Source organism: Mercenaria mercenaria, chromosome 3 (genome assembly GCF_021730395.1).
Source record: "Mercenaria mercenaria strain notata chromosome 3, MADL_Memer_1, whole genome shotgun sequence".
Taxonomy (NCBI): Eukaryota; Metazoa; Mollusca; class Bivalvia; order Venerida; family Veneridae; genus Mercenaria; species Mercenaria mercenaria.
Genome location: NC_069363.1, coordinates 62,365,655 through 62,370,619, shown reverse-complemented (window position 1 = coordinate 62,370,619; position 4,965 = coordinate 62,365,655).

The following is a 4,965-nucleotide window of genomic DNA, read 5'->3' as shown; positions in this document are numbered from 1 at the left end:
CAGACACCGATATTAACATCGACGACAATGAAAACGCTGGACATATCAGTTTAAAACTACTGGCCAAGAAGCAGCCTTTCCTCTTGACATCAAGTCAGATTACATGAATAATATCAGCTTGAATTCACTTAAGAGTGTTGAACTTGAAACATTCACGACAAAATATGACACAACCATTGCCGGAAAGAAGAACATCTGAATCTAAGGGGCAGTGTCAGTAGGAAAATGACGATAGAACAGTCGGAGATTTAGGTTGATGGTTATTTGAAAGAGGAAGTTAGGAGTGCCCCATTGTCAAAGGATTTAGATAAGTACAATGGCGCATTCAGTTATTCATTGAAAGACGCAATTATTTTTGACGACAAAATTACCTCCCCTTGTGATGGATACATAGAGAATAATAGGTTAGTGCCGTAGATGAGAAAGTTTATCTGGCTAGGTGGAGGAGGTTATCGGGTGAGCCGAAGGCGAACCTGATAACGACCGGAGTCGAGCCAGATAAACTTTCTCCGTCTTAGGCACTAACCTATTATTCTATTTATCTTGTCGTTACTTCATTTTCCGATGTTGAGCAATTTATTTAAAAAAAATATGTGTGCGACAACCGTTTTAATGACGTCATATTCGTAATGACGTCACTTATATAATAACGTAATCACCGACAAAATCGCAATAACTTCTTCGTTTTTGAATAAAAACTCATTATTTGACCACTCATTTTCTTAGTTCGGACATTTCCAACACAATGGTGATGGTTTCAATGCAAAATTTCTTATGACAACAATATCGATCATAAGGTCACATGATTAACTGACCGTATATCACTGGCCACGTGTCTACTGACGGTATATAAAGAAAGATATACGGCACCCTGATATCGGGCCGAAAATACTGCAAGTGACAGGATAAATAGAGAATAATAGGTTAGTGCCGTAGATGAGAAAGTTTATCTGGCGAGGTGGAGGTTATCGATAACGTCCGGAGCCGAGCCAGATAAACTTTCTCCATCTTAGGCACTAACCTATTATTCTATTTATCTTGTCATTACTTCATTTTCCGATATTTGGCAATTTATTTTACAAAAACAAGTGTGCGACAACCGTTTAATGACGTCATATTCGTAATGACGTCATATATAATGACGTGATTACCGGCAAAATCGCAATAACTTCTTCGTTTTTGAATAAAAACTTATTATTTGACCACTCATTTTCTTAGTTCGGACACTTCCAACACAATGATGATGGTTTCGTTGCAAAATTTCTTATGACAACAATATCGATCATAAGGTCACATGATCAACTGATCGTATATCACTGATCACATGATCAACTGACGGTATATCAAGAAAGATATACGGCACCCTGATATCGGGTCGAAAATACTGCTAGTGACAGAATAAAGGACTGTATGTGTATTCTTTGAATACAACGGTAGTCTGAGGAACTTTAAAAGTACTGGAAACTGTGCCATTGAAGGAGAGTACTTTCAACCTTAGAATGATCACTAAGGACTGTCAGTTGTGGGTGGTAGTTTCGACCTTTCGTCGCCGTTGAATTTAATGTAGAAAATCAGAAAAAAATATGGATTTTTAGTTTCGTTAAATAATGAGGAAAGGCATAAGTCAAGGAAATATAAAACTATTTGTACATGGAATAAAACACAAAATCATTGATACATAGAGGATATTTGTTTGTTTTGAGTGAATATGGAATATATCTCACTGAGAAGTGAGAAAATTTCAAATATTTTCACGAGCGCGTAGCGCCAGTGGAAATGTGAAAATTTTCTCACTTCGAGGTGAGATATATTCCATATTCACGAAAAACAAACAAATTTTCTTTTTATTTTGTGCTCAGTTACGTTGAGAAATACATTTTGCAACTGTTTTAATGTCAGCGCGGGAAACAGACGCGCGTAAACAGACATGACGTCAGACGTGCTGTGCCGTTATAAAGACGCACGCAACATAAAGTTCCATTTTGTTTTATATTTTGCTGCATAACAGTATGAAATTCTCTTTAAGTAAAATAATTTGAATCGAGAAATATATTATAAAGAACAAAGTGCGACTATAATTTTCTTCCTGTTTTAAGCAAATAATTTAAAATTCATACACAATGTATGAGGGGGCGGAGCTCATATCTCTCACAGTGTGAAAATATAGATTTCATATTTTCACAGTGTGAGCGATGAGATATAGAGAATCTGTCATTGGTCTTCGGTTAAGATCAGAAAATCCCAACCCTCGGGCGCACCGCTCAAGTCTTAAACGAGGCTGTGCCGAGTTTAAGACTTGAGCGGTGCGCCCGAGGGTTGGGATTTCCGATCTTCACCGAACACCAATGATGGATTCTATTTCTCACTTACCACAACAGAAACAATAAAAACAAGCATGAAAATATGAAACTATTTAAAACGCGGGAAAATGACGTCCGTAAGCAGAAGTGACGTCGTGACATTTCAGTGACGCACAATAACAAAGTTCCGCTTTAGTTTTATCGTTTGTAGCGTAACGGTACGTTCTTATCATAAAGTAATGAATTTTGAATCGAGAAATACACTATAAGGAACGGAGAGAAAAGATAAAGGTACCTGGCCCCGTGTTCACAAAATATTTTTCGGTCTCAGCTGAGTTTGAGTTTGAAATTTTAATATCAATTTTACTAAAACTTCAATACTTATTTCCAACTGAAACTGAGCATCAATACTGAAAAGTCATTTGAAAACAGTTATTAACTTAAAATTTAATATTAAACATGCTATTTAGATATAAATGACAAATAAAGTTTTATTATCAAACTCAGCTGAGAATGAAAATGTTTTGTGAACACGGGGCCTGATTTTTAATTAGTTTACATAGATAATATGTATATTAAGTAGTCCGTCACAGGAGTGCGGGATAACCCATGTGAGATAAGATTTTCCAGCATTTCTAAAAATAGAGATTTTTCTGTCCGATAAGTGAGAGATGAACATATTTAACCGATAGAATACAGTATTTCATTAGTTAGCATAAAATAAATCAGTATATTCTTCAGGATATAGATTTTCCTCAAAGGTCATTACTGATTGTAATAGTAATTAATAAGAGGTTACATTTTCACAATCCAAAATTGGTTCGAAGCTCCTCCATTATGTCTCAATATTTCCCAAAGATATATATACATTTGTACTTGGCGTCGTTGAAAAGTTACCACTTAATATATACCTCTTCACTTGTTTATACAACATCTACGTCACTTTTTTTCATGGCCTGTGCGCTGTCTATTACTCATAGACCCTGACTGATCATGTCTTCTAACCAATTTCATGACTGTCAGGTGAGAACAGCACATTCGACGTGCAATTCCACGACATGAAAGTTAGGCGTCAACCATATCAATGGCCTTATGGCGTTGATCGTGCCTTTAACGTGGCATTCTTAGCAAGGATATTCTGGATTTTTTAAGGTATTTCTTTTAGTCTGTCGACTAACTTTCAAGTGCGATGAATGATTTGCGATAGAATTTTCGTACATGTTGACATTGCTGGAAAAAGTCATTTTGCATGTGCAGCCCGTGTCTCAAATGGAGTTAATCGAATTTGACAAATCTTTACACCAGTGACGTCTCAGTTGCGTCAAAAATATAGTCATGTTATGCTTTTAAAGGGAATTCCTATAGTTTTTTATGCGCATCTTTCTGCGCAGCCAACACTTTATATGGAAAACTGAACTGAAGTCAACATTTGTTGAAACATGTTACAGACAATCTTAAATATGAGGAATTTTGAATGAAATAACATTTTTGATAAGTTATATCAGTAATCAAATGTTGATACTGGTTTATGTTGTATTGACAAGTATCATGCCTGACAGGTATCTTGCTATTTTTGTGGTTGTGTTTTCACATCGCATTTTAGTACAAAGACAGTGTTGTTCATATAATGTAAGATAATTGACTTAGTACTGATAAGACAATATCACCTTTCAGACTATTTAGTATTCAATTATAGAAAGAATTAAGAATTTTTAAAACTTTTTTTTAACTTTTAGCAGACATACATGTAATCAATTTGGCCAGGTTCGCGCCATTTCCGTCCGAACAGGTGTTGTATTCTAGCGGTCTCAACATAAAATTTAGCCTGGTGACCCATATATTTTTAGCCATTTTTATGCTCACAATACAATTATCTATACACAAGAAGAAAAAGAAAAAATTCTATGAAAGAGTTTTTTCAAAATTTAAAAAAAATATTCTTCACTATGGGTATTTTTCATTGAAAAAAGTTCACAAAAGTAAATATGAAACAATTTTTTTTTTCATTTGTACCCATTATTTTAAGGATAGAGTATTACAAATATGACTATGATATCAAATAAGTATATAATAAAATCTGTAAAAAGAAAAAACCGTATTGTGCGGCCTGGATGTATATTTTGGTTGGTATTTATAAAAAAGCAGAAAATTATGAAAATGTTGAAAAATCGCTGGCAGTTTCAGCAACAGTGGGTGTGTTTAAAACAATTTTTCACAAAAACAAGCCTGGTGACCTATTGTTTTTATTTGTTCATTGTTTTCAGCACAAATTTTCCTATCATATATGTGAATTAAAAAAAAATCTATGAAAGGAAAAAAACTATAGGAATTCTCTTTAACACAGTCCAGTGCGATTTTTAAAATATAAGGGCTATTAGGGTGGTAACTTTTCAGTGACGCTGAGTATACAAGCAAGAATAAACTTAAAGGAAGTACGTCAAACTTTTGTATTTGATTGTTGACGGTGCAAAGAAAGGTCATATCAGAATTTCATTTAACACTTTTGATAAAACTGCTTAAACATTCGCCATGGAATTGCCAATAATTGTTCGCAAAGAACTGAGTGGAGAATCCACTTATTCCAAGAGACAGTACATTCAAACTGGAGTTTGAAATGACAAGAGAATTCCGCAATATATTTGATTTTAAGGCAATATCCGGTCTA